The sequence below is a fragment of the Pelodiscus sinensis genome, chromosome 2 (genome assembly GCF_049634645.1).
Source record: "Pelodiscus sinensis isolate JC-2024 chromosome 2, ASM4963464v1, whole genome shotgun sequence".
Taxonomy (NCBI): Eukaryota; Metazoa; Chordata; order Testudines; family Trionychidae; genus Pelodiscus; species Pelodiscus sinensis.
Window position 1 is genome coordinate 71,214,247 of NC_134712.1, and position 18,995 is coordinate 71,233,241.

The 18,995-nt window shown below is 41.4% G+C and overlaps 1 protein-coding gene across 5 annotated transcripts in view; it reads left to right on the top strand.

Moving 5' to 3' along the window:
• NOL4 (nucleolar protein 4) overlaps positions 1-18,995 on the top strand; it is a 265,203-nt gene that overhangs the window by 103,386 nt on the left and 142,822 nt on the right. The window lies entirely within an intron of this gene.

Below are 18,995 nucleotides of genomic sequence, written 5' to 3' on the forward strand. Positions count from 1 at the left end.
TTAATCACTGATCATTTTAGTGTATGGAACAGAAGTAGGGATGGGAATGAAACACAATGGGTTGAGAACTGGCAGTTGCTGCAGGAAAGAAAATGCAGAAAGAAGAGTGGAGGACACACACAAAGATGGGGAAGAGAGTAACAAAGAAAGGAAGATGGTGAAGAAAAAGAAACAAAGTGTAGAATTAATGGTGGTATGAAGATGAATTGTTAGTCATTAAAATGCAATTACTACATAAAGCCATAATTCTACCCTGGATCTCTGCTCAAACCTGGAATTGGCTTCCATGGAAGTGCTACTTTGGAATGGGGGACAGGGGGCAATGGCTCCTAAATTTATACTCTGGGTATAGTGTGTGTATACATGTGTTTAATCTGTTCTATTGATATTCATACACATACACATCGTCGTGGAACCTGAGTATCCTGGGAGATACAAGTCCAGATTCACTACTTTGGTGTCTCCAGTTATACATTGTATACTCCAGTTATACATTGGTGTAATTCAGTTTAAATCATGAAGTTACATCAGTATACATTGAAGTGATGCAGCAGTGAAGCAGGGCCTAGCGCTAGAAGTGAGCACAGGGTGAAAGACAATTGCTCTGTAACGGTACGTCTAGACTACATCCCTTTTCTGGTAAAGGGATATAAATTAGGCATGTCGATATTGCAAATGAAGCTGGGATTTAAATACCCTGTGCTTCATTTGCATAATGGCGGCTACCTCTTTTTTTCGAAATGGGGCTTTTTCGAAACCCCCCTGCAGTTTACATTGGAATCTTTCAAAAATAAAACCCTTTTTCGAAAGATCCTGTACTCCTCAAAAAATGAGGTTTACCGGATCTTTCGAAAAAGGGTTTTATTTTCAAAAGATTCCTGACTAAACTGCTGGTTTTTTTTTTTTCCAAAAAGCCCCATTTTGAAAAAAGCGGCAGCTGCCATTATGCAAATGAAGCTATTTAAATCCCGGCTTCATTTGTAATATTGATGTGACTAATTTACATGCCTTCACTGAAAAAGGGATGTAGTCTAGACACACCCTAAGTCTTACTAGTTTAGTCATACTGAGGCTCAGGAGTTCCAATTGGTTCTACATTGTGTTTCCTGTGACTCTTTGCAGAGCATGATATTAAACCAGTGTGATTTAATTATTAACCAATCAGGATGCTTTTACTGTGCTATTAACTAATTCTAGATGGTAATATAATAGTATTTGGTGAGCATAATGAAGAGGATTATGTACATAGGTAGATTTTTAAAAATAGTAAATGAAACAATGAATTCATACTACTGTAGCTCTTTTGAATGATGTTGATTGCTTATTAAGGCGCTGAACCACTGAGGCCAGAACACCACTGTACTAGACTATGATTCCAGGATTGTAAATATAGTTCCACCTATTCATTTTCAAAATATTCAATTAGGGGCCCTATGTTGTGAGCTGCAGAAAGCATGCTGGAAGAATTGCGGCTTATGGATGAGTCTCAGGGTATGTCTAGACTGCATCCCTCTGTCGTTAGAGGGATGCAGATTAGGCAGGTCGACATTGCAAATGAGGCAGGGATTTAAATATCCCGTGCCTAATTTGCATAAAAATGGCCACCACGTTTTGCCGACTCAGCATTTTGTCAGCAAAACGCGGCAGTCTAGAGGGGGATCTATTGAGAAAGAAAGCCTTTTTCGACAGATCCTGTAAACCTCTTTGCAGGAGGCATAAGGGATCTGTTGAAAAAGGCTTTCTTCTCGATAGATCCCCCTCTAGACTGCCGCTTTTTGCCGAGAGTGCTGAGTCGGCAAAATGTAGCAGCCATTTTTATGCAAATTAAGCACGGGATATTTAAATCCCTGCCTCATTTGCAATGTCAACCTGCCTAATCTTCATCCCTCTGCCAACGGAGGGATGCAGTCTAGACATACTCTCTGAGGGGCAACCGTGTTAGTCTGCATCTGCAAAAACAATGAGAAGTCCTGTGGCACCTTAAAGACTTCTTCTTAAGGATGCTCATTGTCCTCTCGTGCTTTTGCTTCACCTTCCTTGATCAAGCTCTTTGAACTTAAACACTCCAGGGATGGATACAATATGTATATACAGGGTACAAATTATGCTGTTTTGCTGGGCCCAAGCAAAGCCCTGTACATGTTTGGAAGCTTTCTAGTAGCTATGCACAGAGCAAAGAAGGGCATAGGCAGATCAGCTACATGCTGTGGCTCCTGAAAAGCACAGAGGAGTCTGTGCTAGTTCCTGGAGCTGAGGGAGGATTGTACAAAGGGTCTCAGTTCATACATGCAAATCCTCCCATAAAGTCAACAGCAATTATTTCACCAACAGGCACCACATGATTGCCTTCCAGCCCTGTGCCATGCCTAGGGACTGAGGGTAAATTCCATTCCCTAACCTGCATGCTGTTCTCTACACAAGCCTTATTACTCAGGCTTTGTGGAAAGTAGGAGAGGGGAATTTCACCTATAGCACCTGCTCTACAATATCAAGGGCAGTTCTCACTACAAAATAGACTTCATTCTGTTTTGAACAATAGGGACTTCATTCATACCTGCAGAACTGAAAAGGATGAAACTAGCACCTGGGGGAGGAGATGTGAAAGAGCTGCCCCAGCTCTAGTTTACAAACAATAGATTCCCCAGCTGTCCTGGCCATATCCCCTTCTGGGGCAGCCGTGTCAGGCTGGTCTCCCAGTGGACTGGAGAGTATATAAGGTGGTCACAGTAGTCAGCTGGATAACAGGATTGCAAGCTATTTAACTGCTCCATCTGTGAGTCGAGGTCTCTCTGTCCTCTTTCAAGCTTCCTATCCCTATGTCTAAAGATGATTTCTTGTGAGAGACCCTATTTATCATTTACCTGCAGGCAGAGATCCAGCCAAACAGCTGGGCTCGCTTTGTCTGTTCCTAGTGTTGCTTTGGGCTCTCAGATTCACTGGACTTAAGGGGAGTGCTCAGAACCTTAAATGACATGAGGCCAAATATGGTGCAGAGTTATTCTTGGTGTATGAATCTGAGTTTTTAGATTTTAAAAAATCATTGAACTATTGAAATGTTATTTCTAATATGCAAGGGTTACTGAGAATATAGTACAGGCAGTCCCCGGGTTACGTACAAGATAGGGACTGTAGGTTTGTTCTTAAGTTGAATCTGTATGTAAGTCGGAACTGGCATCCAGATTCAGCCGCTGCTGAAACTGATCAGTTTCAACAGCGGCTGAATCTGGACGCCAGTTCTGACTTACATACAGATTCAACTTAAGAACCCCAGGCATCCCCAAGTCAGCTGCTGCTGAAACTGATCAGCGGCTGATTCCAGGAAGCCCGGGGAAGGGCTTCCTGTAGTCAGCCACTGGTCAGTTTCAGCAGCGGCTGACTTGGGGACGCCTGGGGCAGAGCAGCTGGGGTGCTGCTGGGTTGGTCCAGTAGCGCCGCCGCTCCTCGGCGCTACTGGACCAACCCAGCAGCACCCAAGCTGCTCTGCCCCAGGCGTCCTGATTCAGCCGCTGCTGAATCTGACCAGCAGTGGCTGAATCAGGACGCCTGGGGCAGAACAGCTGGGGTGCTGCCCGGTTGGTCCAGTAGCGCCCAGAGCGGTGCTACGGGACCAACTGGCAGCGCCCCAGCTGCTGTACCACAGGTGTCCGGAGCAAAGCCACGGAGCACGGGGGCAGCGGGACAGCCCAGACGCGCCGTGGCTGTCCTGCTTCCCGCGGGCTCCGTGGCTTTGCTCTGCTTTGCTCCCCGTCCCCCTGGTCTGCAGACCGGGGGAGGGGGGGGCAAAGCAGAGCCAAGCCGCGGAGCGCGCTGCCAGCTGACCGCGTGCTCCGCGGCTTGGCTCTGCTTTGCCCCCCCCCCCCCCCGTCTGCAGACCAGGGGGACGGGGGACGGGGCAAAGCAGAGCCAAGCCGCGGAACGCCCGGCCAGCTGACAGCCCAGACGCGTCTGGGCTGTCAGCTGGCCGGGCGCTCCGCGGCTTGGCTCTGCTTTGCTCTGCTTTGCCCCCCCCCCCCGTCCCCCTGGTCTGCAGACCAGGGGGACGGGGGGGGGGGCAAAGCAGAGCCAAGCCTCGGAGCGCGTGGGCAGCGGACAGCCCTGTCCGCTGCCCACGTGTTCTGCAGCTTTGCTTCCTCTCCCTGGTCTGCTGGAGACCAGGGAGAGGAATGGCCCCGTTCGTAACTGCGGATCTGACGTAAGTCGGATCCGCGTAACTCGGGGACTGCCTGTATGTTATAAAGTTATAGCACACTACAAAGAAAGTAGCCTGTCAGTGTATTCCTTCCTTTTTATTTTCTTGTCAGTTGTTGTTCTAAATTCACGATATATAAAACTTTTATTTATATACTTTCCAAAAGCCTGCTTTTAGGCTGGATTTTTGGCCTTACTACTACCTGATCAGTTTTATTTTGTGATCTGCATGCTACAGTGAGGATAGCTGCAATACTATGAATGTCCTAGTATGTCAGATATATTAACATTTTAATCTTGGAAAAAAAATGTTTTAAGCAAATTATTCTCAGCTCCTGTTTACTGTAGGAAATTTTGACTGAATAAGGATTGCAGGATATGGTCTTATGGCTATAGAAAGAACAGGGACACTACTTTGTTCTAAAATTTGACAGGGCAATTTGTAACCTACAGGGGCGGCCTGAGGTGGGCTACCGGCAGCTGGCGCTCCAAGCGGAATGCGCGATCAGCGCCCCTGCCTCTACAACCCTCAATGGCGTGATGCCATCATTGGGCGCCCCATTTAACGTGGCACTCTAGGCGACATCCGAGTCGGCCTATAGGCAGGGGCCGCCTCTGGTAACCTGTAATGTAAATGATTAACTGGGGGAGAGAGAGGGGCTTGACTTCTGTGATGTGTTGTGTCCCTTGAATATCACTGGAGTCAATAGGGACTAGAGATACTCTACAGCAGATTCTCTAGTTGCATAGCAAAGAATTCTAGTAATATAGAAGCTTGACTTTCTAGCTGATGTCTAATCCAGGATACTCATTCATTTCATGGCCGTGCCCCCCAAAAAGTAATATAAGAATATAAATACAAAGACCTTGTGTATTGAGTTTAATGATATTAGTCCTGTTCCTATTAGACAGCTGGTCTCATCACAAAAAGCCACCATCTAAATTGGTATTAAATGGCATCTTTGGGTAGTCTCAGCTGAAGGAGTAAGGACTAAATAGTCATAGAAAACCCCAAGGACCTTTGCCTGAAAGATTATCTAAATATGAGAGCTGAGGCAAATAGGCAGGGCATCATGAGGCATCTCTTTCTACTTCTGCTGTGGAGCATTAGGAGCTGTTAATCTGCCACTTTTTGCAGATTCACTTTTGAATAAAGAGGCCTAGATTGTTCATTTTTAGGTGTTTTGGGAAAAAAGCCATGAGCTGAATTGGTGAGAAATTAAAACATTGCCTTATGCATGTTAACATCATACAAGTTTATTCAATCAGGAAGCAAGATTATAGCATATTACTCAAACTCTGCAGAAGGTATATATTTTTTCAGATTAAGTAAATTTGAGACTGTGGTGTATTGCAGTAGTATTATTTCACTTCAGTGGAGTTACGCACTGATGTGAATGTGGCCCATTGGATTTGCTTAGGTGTAATGTAATTTTCAAAAATAAATACACAGACTGAAAAAATACACTAAAATAATCATTAATAGCAATACAATTGTTGAAATCAAGTTCCATTAACATTTTGATGACTTATTTGGAGCTGATGTGGTACTAGTGCAAGTGAATGAACAAGCCAGTGACACTGCAATATTTCTTTGGCACTGATATGATGTCCATGATAATGTACTGTACTAATAATGTATAATAACTCTAAATATCAATGCAGCTATATTAGGTACTTTATAGTCTTTAATATATCACTATGGTTCCTTTGAAGGCTTGAGTGGAATTTTCAAAGTCAAGTATTTTAAAATACCACCTCCCATGGGTATGGCAATTGATTTTGCATTGTCATCAGAATGACTCCATAGTTAGGCAAGTATGTGATGTACATTCTTGGATGGTAGTAAATAATCTGATTTTGATATTCTATCTGGTGTGGCCCCAACGTGGGGTGAGCTTAGAATACCAGCACATTTCCATCAAAGACACTACTTTCTCATCACATCTCCCATATTAATGTCATTAAGTGTTAGCCATATCCCAGAGTTCAGGGCTCTCTACCTTTCAAACACATACCATATGTGGGCAGCTCCAAGAAACAATAGTGAGATCAGGATTAAGACACATGTCCCTTGTGTGCAGTTTGTGACAACACTATCCATGTGCAGAATTCTCTCTTCTCATTTGTGTTGCAGGTCTGCAAGCACTTTATGGGTGCATTGTGTTAAAGAACTTATCAGCTCGCTCTCATCTGTTTTAATTACCAACTACATATGTTCTCTAATCATTTTTCTTAAACTTCTGTTTTTTAAAGGGCCTTTGTTTATACTCTAATTTGCTTTAGAGACTAAAATATTACTGAACATGAATTATGCATTTAGTAGACTCTCTGCTGCACTCCGACTGGCTTCTTGCAACCAGGGAACAATTGCATTTGCCATACCATGCTCCCAGCTGCACAACTGTCACTTTCTATTATTTTTGTCTTGAACAATTGAGGATGGCTTGTAATGACAATAATTGTCTCAAAACTGTTTGTCATGTTTGACTTGTTAGCAACCAGCTTCTTACTGTTGATTGTAATCAAGTTCTTAGTGGTTGCATAATTATACAAGGGAATATTTTCAACCAATAATGGTTCAAAAATGAAAATTATTATTACATAACACTAAAATACTTGCTGATATTCCATTCTAGTTAGATCCATCATGTTGCATGACCTACCCAGTCCCAAGAGTGAAATTTAGAGATTGCTTAGATATGTAGGTTTGGAACTGATTTTCTACCTTGTGGTAAGCTTCCCCTATGTATCAAGCCAGCTCCAAGTCTGCATCTACTTAGTCCCTATTTTTAGGATTTAAGTCTTGTACTGGTATCATAGAATCATAGAACTGGAAGGAACCTCAAGAGGTCATCGAGTCCGGTTCCCTGCCCTCATGTCAGGACCAATCACTGACTATTGTGCTTAGTCTCTGCTGACATGATTTTCATCCAATAGAAATAACCAATAATTGTCCAAAAGAATGCTTTCCTTTTTCCCTAGTAACTTTTCTACTAAGCCCATTTTCTGTAGATTTCAGCAGAGCAAGCCCTAAAACATTTACTCCACCTCTCTTAAAATGCTCTATTTCAATCCTTCAGATGTTTTGGTTTTTTTTAGTAATCTCAACATGATGGAAGTCAAAGTGTTGGATGTGGCTTTACTTTCCAGTGGCTCAGTGTTACACAGTTCTTCTTTTTGGATATACACTAGTTAGTGTTCAGGGGGAACTGCACATTGACTAAATTTGACTACCTCTTCCAGTATAAATGTACAGGTTGCTGTCTCGTTAAAATGTAAACTAGAGACTAGTATTTTATAGAAACATGAAACATAACATAGACTAATTTAGTGAAAATATCTAAACCCATTTTTACTTGAATAAAAGGGGTATAAAACAATATGCTAAAGAGAAAATTAAATTCATCAGTTCTTTACAGTTCTGGTTTTTTCATTAAGGAAGCTATTAAATGCTAGTTTTTTTTTCTGAACACCAAATTCCCTAATGATATTAGGCTGTCCTGTTTGTTTTAGTAGTTTAAATGTTTTTCATTGTATAGAATGTTCTATGATGCTGAATAGTTGAAAATGTAAAATCATTTGCTAATCAGAAACAAGTACTCTGCCTATGAAAAGAAGATTGGTTCTTTTCATCATTAAAGTATTTTGTAATATTTACTATGTTGGAACATAAGTGGTTATATTTTCTACCTGAGATGTGAGAAGCAATATTTTCCAACAGACCTTACCTGATATTGGAAAAATGGCAATTGTGGCATTCATTATTCTGTGCTAAGGCAGCTAATGCTGATGAATCTGTTTTATAAAGACTCCTCCTCTACATGGCAGTTGATTTATAAATAATAATTTGCAGAACTAGCAGGTACCTTGTAAGTAAAGGAAAGCAAGTGGATAATTAGGAAATAATGTTCCTGTTAAGTGCAGTGAATTCTAATTGCTGAGTTTTCTTAGTATTCTGACCTTTCTGCTTTGCTATAAGGAGAAATATAATAAAAGCATGATCCAAAGTAAACTGAAGTCAGCAGGAATCGTTCCGTTGACTGAAATGGGATCTGGCATTATGCATGCATCTATACTGAGAGTGTGATTGCAGCATGAGTAGGCAGCCCCTGCCTAGCTTTAATCTAACATGTTACTTGTGGGGGAATTTGGTGTCCCAAATTAAAAATTCTGCAAAATTTTGCACATTTTATTTGTCAAAAAACCAGAACCGGCGTGATTCTATTGTGATAATTTTGGCAATTTATTTAAACTACAGTACAGTGGATGGAGAATGGGAGAGAGGGAGCATTGGAAGAAAGCCCCAAACCTCTTTGTCTGATACTAATATAGCTAGGTTTGAAGATTTATTTGTAAATATGCAGCCATATACTCAATGTTACACCATTTGGCAACTGAAGAGCAAGTAAGGTCTGGGGAATCAAACTCACAATTTATGTTGTCTACTGCCATCTGCAGAAAGGTCAGTAGCAAATTTTGATAGGAAATATACTCAGTCAAAAAATTTAGACCAGTTCTAATCACTAAAGTACCATAAGCATTTATAAGCTACACTGCTGTGCACTGAGAATCCAGGAAGTTTTTGAAGAGTATTGGGGAAAGCTTCCTGGTGCAAGTGCTGGGTAGAGCCAACTAGGGCTCATGCACATTTTGCCCTGCTGCTCACAAAGAGAACATAAGAATGGCCATACTGGGTTAGATCAAAGGTCCATCCAGCCCAGTATCCTGTCTGCCAACAGCGGCCAATACCAGGTGCCCCAGAGGGTGTGAACCAAACAGGTAATGATCAAGCGATCTCTCTCCTGCCATCCATCTCCAACCTCTGACAAACAGAGACTAGGGACACCATTCTTTATCCATCCTGGCTAATAGCCATTAATGGACTTAACCTCCATGAATGTATCTAGTTCTCTTTTAAACCATGTTGTAGTCCTAGCTTTCTCAGTCTCCTCAGGCAAGGAGTTCCACAGGTTGACTGTGTGCTGTGTGAAGAAGAACCTTCTTTTATTTGTTTTAAACCTGCTGCCCATTAATTTTACTTCTTATATTATGAGAAAAAGTAAATAACTTTTCCTTATTCACTTTCTCCACACCACTCATGATTTTATATACCTCTATCATATCCCCCCTCAGTCTCCTCTTTTCTATACTGAAAAGTCCTACTTTCTTGAATCTCTCCTCACATGGGATCCATTCCAAAGTCCTAATCATTTTAGTTGCCCTTCTCTGAACCTTTTCTAATGCCAGTATATCTTTTTCTGAGATGAGGAGACCACATCTGTATGCAGTATTCAAGATGTGGGAGTACCACGGGTTTATATAAGGGCAATAAGATATTCTCTGTCTTATTCGCTATCCCTTTCTAATGATTCCTAACATCCTGTTTGCTTTTTTGACTGCCGCTGCACACTGCGTAGAGGTCTTCAGAGAACTATCCACAATGACTCCACGATCTCTTTCCTTATTAGTTATAGCTAAATTAGCCCCCGTCATATTATATGTATAGTTAGGGTTATTTTTTCCAATGTGCATTACTTTACATTTATCCATATTAAATTTCATTTGCCATTTTGTTGCCCAATCACTTAGTTTTGTGAAATCTTTCTGAAGTTCTTCACAGTCTGCTTTGGTCTTAACTACCTTGAGCAGTTTAGTATCATCTGCAAACTTTGTCACCTCACTGTTTACTTCTTTCTCTAGATCATTTATGAATAAGTTGAATAGGACTGGTCTTAGGACTGACCCTTGGAGAAAACCACTAGTTACCCCTCTCCATTCTGAAAATTTACCACTTATTCCTACCCTTTGTTTCCTGTCTTTTAACTGTTTCTCAATCCATGAAAGGACCTTCCCTCTTATCCCATGACAACTTAATTTACGTAAGAGCTTTTGGTGAGGGACCTTGTGAAAGGCTTTCTGGAAATCTAAGTACACTATATCTACTGGATCCCCCTTGTCCACATGTTTGTTGACCCTTTCAAAGAATTATAATAGGTTAGTAAGACATGATTTCCCTTTGAAGAAACCATGTTGACTTTTGCCCAACAAACTATGTTCTTCTAAGTGTCTGACAATTTTATTCTTTACTATTGTTTCAGCTAATATTCCTGGTACTGACGTTAGACTTACCGATCTGTAATTCCTGGGATTGCCTCTAGAGCCCTTTTTAAATATTGGCGTTACATTAGCCATCTTCTAGTCATTGGGTACAGAAGCTGTTTTAAAGGAGAGGTTATAAACCCTAGTTAATAGTTCTGCAATTTCACGTTTGAGTTCTTTCAGAACTCTTGGGTCAATGACATCTGGTCCCGGTGACTTGTTACTGTTAAGTTTATCAATTAATTCCAAAACTTCCTCTAATGACACTTCAGTCTGTAACAATTCCTCTGCTTTGTCACTTACAAAGTCCAGCTCAGGTTTGGGAACCTCCATAACATCGTCAGCCGTAAAGACTGAAGCAAAGAATTTATTTAGTTTCTCTGCAATTACTTTATCGTCTTTAAGTGCTCCTTTTGTATCTCGATCATCCAGAGGTCCCACTGGCAGTTTAGCAGGCTTCCTGCTTCTGATGTACTTAAAAAACATTTTGTTATTACCTTTTGAGTCATTGGCTAGCTGTTCTTCAAACTCCTTTTTGGCTTTTCTTTTTTCCTTTTTACACTTAATTTGGCAGTGTTTATACGCCTTTTCTATTTTCTTCACTAGGATTGGACTTCCACTTTTTAAAAGATGCCTTTTTATCTCTCACTGCTTATTTTACATGGTTGTTAAGCCACGGTGGCTCTTTTTTAGTTCTTTTACTGTGTTTTTGGGGGTATACGTTTAAGTTGGGCCTCTATTATGGTGCCTTTGAATAGTGTCTATGCAGCTTGCAGAGATTTTACTTTAGTCACTGTACCTTTTAGTATCTGTTTAACTAATCTCATTTTTGCATAGTTATCCTTTCTGCCACAGTGTTGAGCTGCTGAGGTGTTCTTCCTATCACAAGAATGTTAAATGATATTATATTATGGTCACTATTTCCCAGCGGTTCTATTATAGTTACCCCTTGGGCCAGATCCTGCGCTCCACTCAGTTCTAAATCGAGAATTGCCTCTCCCCTTGTGGGTTCTTGTACCAGCTGCTCCAAGAAGCAGTCATTTAAGGTATCAAGAAATTGTATCTCGGCATTTCGTCCTAAGTGATATGTACCCAGTCAATATGGGGATAATTGAAATCCCCTACTATTATTGAGTATTTTATTTTGATAGACTCTCTAATCTCCCTTAGCATTTCATAATCATTATTACTGTCCTGGTCAGGTGGTCGATAATATATCCCTACTGTTATATTCTTATTAGAGCATGGAATTACTATCCATAGAGATTCTATGGAACATGTTGATTCATTTAAGATTTTTATTTCATTTGATTCTATATTTTCTTTCACGTATAGTGCCACTCACCCCCTCCTCCCTGTACTACCTGTTCTGTCCTTATGATATATTTTGTACCACAGCAAGATTGTGTCCTATTGATTGTCCTCACTCCACCAGGTTTCTGTGGTGCCTATTATATCAATATCCTCCTTTAACATGAGGCACTCTAGTTTACCCATCTTATTATTTAGACTTCTAGCATTTGTGTACAAGCACTTTAAAAACTTGTCACTGTTTATTTGTCTGCCATTTTCTGATGTGTCAGATTATTTTTTATGTGAATGTTACTCGTCTGATCTGGACCATACTTTATCCTCTTCCATCCTCTCTTCTTGACTAAAATGTAGAAAATCTCTATCAATAGACCCTCCTCTAAGAGAAGTCTCTGTCTGATCCATGTGCTCCTCTGCACCAATCATCTTTCCCCCCTCTCTTAGTTTAAAGGGAAGAGTTGGCAGGGGAAGCAGCAGCAGATGGCAACTTCAGCAGCCATGACCATGAAATGGTTGAAGGTCAGGATCCTGATGAAAGGAGAGCAGCAGAATATGGAAGCTGGACTTTAGAAAAGCAGACTTTGACTCCTTCAGGGAACTTATGGGTTAGATCCCTTAGGGCTATGTCTAGACTGCAAGCTTCTTTCGGAAGAAGCTTCTCCGGAAGAGATCTTCTGGAAAAACGTATCTCAAAAGAGAGCTTCCACACAGCAAAAGTGCAATGAAAAAGTGATGTGCTTTTTTGAAAGATAGCATCCACATTCATTGGACGCTATCTTGCATTTAAGTTGTGATCAGTCTGGACGGAGTGGCCACAAGAGCACCTGTGTTATTTCCTGGAGTCCTCTTCTTTCGAAAAAACTCCCTCTTCTGTGTCCACACAGAAAAAGGCTTTTTCCTCATAGAATGAGGCTTACTGCTGTTGTAAAAACCCTTCTGTTCTTTTGACTTTCTGCCAAAAGAACTCAATGGCAGTGTGGATGCAAGTATTTTTCTGGGAAAACGGCAGTTTTTTCGGGAAAACACTGCAGTGTAGACATATCCTGGGAGGCTTATGTGAGGGGGAAAGCAGTCCAGGATAGCTGGCTCTATTTTAAAGAAACCTTATCAAGGGCACAGGAACAAACTATCCTGACATGCAGAAAGAATAGCAAATATGGCAGGTGAGACCTGCTTGGCTTAAAATAGAAATCTTCAGTGAGCTTAAACACAGAAAGGAAGCTTACAAGAAGTGTAAACCTGGATAAATAAATAGAGGAAGTATAAATACTGCTCGAGCATGCAGAGGTATAATCAGGAAGGCCAAAGCATAATTGGAGTTGCAGCTAGCAAGAGATGTGAAGGATAACAAGAAGGGTTTCTATAGGTAACTTAGCAACAAGAAGAAGGTCAGGGAAAGTGTGGAACCCTGACTGAATGGGAAAGGCAACAAAGTGACAGATGACGTGGAAAATGCTAAAATACTCAAAGCTTTTTTTTGCTTGTGTCTTCACAGACAAGGTCAGCTCCCACACTGCTGCACTGGGCAGCACAGTAAGAGAAGGAGTTGAGCAGCCTTCAGTGGTGAAAGAACAGGTTAAGGACTATTTAGAAAATCTGGACATGTACAAGTCCCTGGGGCCAGATCCAATGCATCTGAGGATGCTAAGAGAGTTGGCTAATGTGATTGCAGAGGCACTGGCCATTCTTTGAAAACTCTTGGTGATCAGAGAAGGTTCTGGACAATTGGAAAAGGGCAAATGTAGTGCCCATCTCCAAAAAAAGGAAGAAGGAGAATGTAGGAAATTACAGACTGGTCAGGCTCACCTCAGTCTCTGGAAAAACCAAGTAGCAGGTACCCAAAAATCCATTTTGAAAGCACTGGAGGAGAGGAAGGGGACCAGGAACAGTCAACATGGATTCAACAGGGTCAAGTCATGCTTATCCAACCTAATTGCCTTCTATGCTAACTGGTTCTCTAGATATAGGAAAAGTGGTACTATGATATACCTCGACTTGCTTTTGATATAGTCTCCCACAGTATTCTTGCCAGTAAGTTGAAGAAATATAACTTAGATGAATGGACTGTAAGGTGGATAGAAAGCTGTCTAGACCATTAGTCTCAACAGGTAGTGATCAATGGCTCGATATGTAGTTGCCAGCTGGTATCAAGTGGAGTGCCTTGGATCAATCTTGGGGCCAGTTTTGTTCAACATTTTCATTAATGATCTATATGATAGGATGAATTGCACTCTCAGCAAGTTCATGATTGATATTAAGCTGGAGGGTAAGGACAGGGTCCAGAGTGACCTAGACAAATGGGAGGTTCAACAAGAACAAGTGCAGAATTCTGCACTTAGAGTGGAAGAATCCCAAGCATTGTTACAGGGTGGGGCTAAGCAGCAGTTCTAAGAAAAAGGATCTGGGGATTACTGTCAATGAAAATCTGGATATTAGTCAACAGTATGTTCTTGTTGCCAAGAAGGCTAATGGTGTATCCGGTTTTGGGGCCCCCACTACAGACAGGATGTGGACAAATTGAGAGAGTCTAACAGAGGGTTAGGATTAGTGAGCTGGGGCACATGACTTCTGAGGAGAGACTGCAAGAACTGGGCTTATTTAGTCCTGGATCTCTCTTAAGTGGATGCACAAGTGTCCAGATTTACATGGCATATTGATGATGAAGCACTGGAATTGATTACCTGTGGAGGTGGTTGGAACCTCTACCTTTAAATTTTTAAGTCCCGGCTTGACAAAGCTCTGTCTAGAATGATTTAGTTGGGTCTGGTTCTGCTTCAAACAGGGGGTTGGACTCAATGACCTCCTAGGGTTGGAATAGACCTTAATATTTATGATTCTATGAACTCTTAGCAGTCGGATCACCATACTCCATTAAGTATTAAAAATAGAATAAAGATAGTGTTTGCTGATGAGTGTGCAGTCATGGAGCCTAAAATCTCCTACCCTGCAAAGTGTCTCTTTCTAAATAAAGATGTTCTGGACATTTTGCTGCTTGTTTTGTTTTGGCTGTTCAATAGGGCACATCACCCTGATGCTCCATTCTTTGCATTGCTCTCCACTGAACTCAGAGTACTGGTCAAAGAGTAAAATCCTGGCCCACTGAAGGCTGGAGAGGGGGGAAGTAGTGTCTTGTATTGGACCAATTTTGGTTAGTGAGACACACAATTTTGGGGCTACACAGAGCTCTTCTTTGCTGTATAGACATACCTTCCAAATACATTCTCCAGACCCAAAGAAAAACCTGCATCTTGCCTGTGCCAGCCAATTCAGGTTTGTGAGTGTAGGCTCAGGGGCTGTTTAATTGGTGTGTAAACTTCTGAGCTTGGGCTGGAGTCTGAGCTGGAACCCTTCCACCTTCTAGGGTCCTAGAGCCAGAGCTTGGAAGGTTTTCTTCGATGTGTAGATGTACTCAGCCAGGTTACATAACTAAGTACAAGGAGGAACAGATTGTTTAGCATATGTAGTTAACACATAGTTCAAGAGACCATTCAAAATGAAGTGGGCTATTTACAGCTTTCCAGTCATAGGTGGAGGAAATAAACCCTTATGCTATGTCTACACTGTGCATTGTTGCGCAAGAAGATATGCAAATGAGGTGTGGCGATGAATATTGCCGTGCCTCATTTGCATACCTAATGAGCCGCCATTTTTGCGGAAGGGGCTTTTGCGCAAGAAGGAGCTGTCTATTCTGCTCCTTCTTGTGCAGAAAACCTCTCTTGCACAGGAGCCCTTCTGCCACTTATTTTCAGGAAGAACGTATATCTCAAAAAATGAGGTTCTTTCGAGGATCTTTTGAAAAAGGCTTCTATTTTTGGAAGAACCGTGTCTAGACTGCAGTTTCACTTTTAAAATAGCGCTTTTTCGAAAGCGTGCCAAGACACGACTATGCAAATGAAGCTTTGGAAATTCAAATCCTATCTGCATTCGCAATTTCGAAGTGTCTAATATTCATCCCTCTGAACATTAGGGTCTAGACACCACTAATATATAGTGAGACTGGATTATGGCTTATTATAACAATCTATATCCCACTAAATCCACATCAGAGCTTATTTTTCCTTTTGATGGGAGAGGTGTTTTAAAAGCCACTTCACTTTGAATGATCTTTGAAATAACATGTTAACTACTTATATTAAACAATATGTTCCACCCCGTTTAGCTATGACACACTAGGTACATTTCCCAAACCCAAAGAAGAACTCTGTGTAAAGTTCAAAAACATCTCTCTCTCTTCAAGAAAAGTTGGTTCAATAAAAGATATGATCTCCCCTACTTTTGTCTCTATTGTCCTGGGACTAACCGGGCCAGCATAACATTGCACAGAACTGTGTTCATTCTTATAGGGCCTGACATAAGCATAGTATATGAATGTCAAGTATTCAAAGCTCTCCAGGGGACTGACCTTACCTGAGAGATCAGTATTTTCCCTGTGACTGTGACATCTACATTCTCCTGGAATAATACAATTTTCAATCCCTAGAGCGAGGCCTGTAACTATGAGACTGGCCATGAGATGGATCCAAATTCCATCAAAGAAATCTTCTTATGCTATTTGGTATTTAAATTGTAAAGACCAAAAAGAGGTCATTGTCTAAAGTTTTTATATAGGTGGGAAACTACAGTCTATTTCAAGAAAATATTTTTATTGAACAGGCATTACACAAGAACCATCTCACAAGTCTCATGCTACATCTCTCACCAGGAGCAGTTATTGGGAGGGTTGGATGTTAATATTTGTAGCACCTGAAGCATGCATTTGTATCTGAGACACAAAAAAACCCTGCAACAGCAAGTCTTAGAACCTGGGTCAACTGTCTGGGGCATATGCTACAGGGCTGAAATATCAGTGTAGATATTTGTGCTCAGGCTGGAGACTAGGCTCTGAGCCCTCACCTCTCAGAGCTCGGTAACCAGATTCTAGAACCTGGGTTCCAAATGACTGTGTTGCTATTTTAGGCTTGTAGTGTAAACCCAAGTTGGCTTATGAGACTTGCTCCCATGGGTATTTTAGTGTGGTGTAGACATACCCTGAAAGTCAATAGTAGTCTTATAGGGTCTTAAACAATGAAAGAACAACCCTTCCTCATCTTATGTATGGAGCAGATGGAGACATCTCCATTTTAAACATATTGAGGTAACTGATAGAGGAATTTATCTTGGAATGTTACTTATGTTTCTGTGAAATCAAGTGTATTTCAATATTCACCCAGTTCCAAAAACACTCTTGTGACATCAAGACTTATTCCATCAGTACCTGCTAAACACCGGTACCTCTTTCTACACTGGTATGTCAGAGATTTGTGACTCTTACATCATGACCCTCTGTGCCTGGGTCCAGTTTCATTCCTCTGGGCATGCTCTTATCTGAAACAGAGTTTGGACAGCTCCAGTTCTCAGGCTCATGAAAAGCACTTTGGAGCAGTTAGATCTCATCTGACATTTGCAGCATGCACAATTAAATGGAGGGCAGTGACCATTATCTGGTACAGCTAAGATCTGAATCTCATAAATTGGTCCACTTTCTAGAAAGCACAGAATAGTTCCCAGTCAATCAGCTGTATCTCTCTCCCACTTCATTCTCCCTAGTGCTACAGGTACAGTAATGAGCATTCTGAACTGAATAGGGAACAAAGAGTACAGATTTCATCATGAATAAGAAAATGATATCTGAGTGCCACAAATTATTTTGCCAGCCTCATTTTTGTTTTGTCTTATTTATATGGTTATTATCCACAAAGTAGCTGAGCAAGTATTAAAAACAGAAATACTCTTTTGCATACTCTCTCTTCTACCTGTAACAGAAACAGAATCATTACTTTATCATTTTTAGTGAGCATGTGTGTGTGTGAGAAAGTGACAGGAATTTATTAAAAAAGGACACATCTACACAGCAGGACAAAAGTTGAATTAAGCTACACAACTTCAGCTATGTCAACTGCGCAGCTGAAGTTGAACTAGCTTAATTTTGCTTTTGGTGCTGTCTATACAGCAGGAAGTTGAAGGAAGAACACTTCCTTTAACTTCCCTTACTCCTTGTGAAATGAGGGTTACAGGAGTTGGAGTAAGAAGTCCTCCAGCTCTCCATTGTTTCAGAATAATGGCTTGCTTTATAGATGTGCTCTTTGTTATTTCAGAATACCATCTTTTATTCTGAAATAACACTGCTGTGTAGACATAGCCAAAGAGAAAACTTTATTTAGGGATATCTATGTCAAAATAAGTTTGATTGCTAATTTCTTGCAGAAGTAAGTTCTGTAATTTAGATATAGCTCCTTCCACATTCAGAAGTCCTCACATCCTCCTGCTGGTCAGTATTTCACTCTTCAATGGACCACAGCTGTCGGGGGAGGTGATCGTCACAAAGGGAGAGGCATTCTCTCCCTAGAGCCAGTCTCATGGAAGGCTTTGGATGCAGGGCAGAATTACTGCAGAGATTACTTGGATGATGTGGTCATGGCAACCTGTATTGCTAGGCAAATGAGCTGCTGTATTTTGTACTAGTCAGAGCTGTTTCAGAATATGAGGCTTCTCTGTTGACTGTAGCAATTGCACTAATCCAGACTGAAGGGTGCAAAAGCTTGGATCTCCATGGCTAGATCTGTGCCTCATAGGAAGTCATAAGGTCTGGCTGCTTGCAGGTGGAAGATAGTGTGTTTTGCTACTGTGACTATTTGGGCAATCAATAATGCTGAGTCCCAAAGGTCCTTAAAATTGCAGCTTGATCAAATAATATGAAGACAGATAGTCTCAATAGTAGGAGGTGGTATGAAGGAGACAATTATTTTAAACCACTTCCCTCTTTTTACCAGCATCACCTTGATCTTGCCTAGTTTCAGCATTAGATGGCATGGCAGCTCTTTCTCCAGGTGCTGCTTTTGTCTCTCAAATTGAGAAAACTGGGAAATAAGGCATTTTAAAATTTGAGATAAAGAGTATTTAGAACTAGCTTTTGCTACTGCTTCGTATAACTGTTATGTGGAGAGGATTGATGATTGTGGGTCTCTGAAGGTGTGAGGGCTTTGGAGATGAAGACTGTTGCTCATAACAATACTAAGTTCTTTTTCGAGTGGTCCCCGTGGGTGCTTCACTCTAGGTGTCGGGCTCGTCCCGGCGCCGCTGATCAGAGGCTTTTCGTAGCTGTAGTCGGCCGGACCGCACATGCGTGGCAGGCTCCGCGCGCTGTTTCTCCAGTCGCGGTCCGGCCCCTTCGCCAGTTCCTTTCAACCGTCCTAGGTTGCTGACGGAGATCGCAGTCTCTCCTCAGAGGCAGCTCCTTTCAATAGAAAAGTTAAAAATTTTCATTAGTTTTCCTCAAGTTATAGTTAGCGTTAGTTAGGTAGTTAGCTATCTGTTTAAAAAAATAAATTTTAAAGTTTGCGTAGTTAAGGATACTG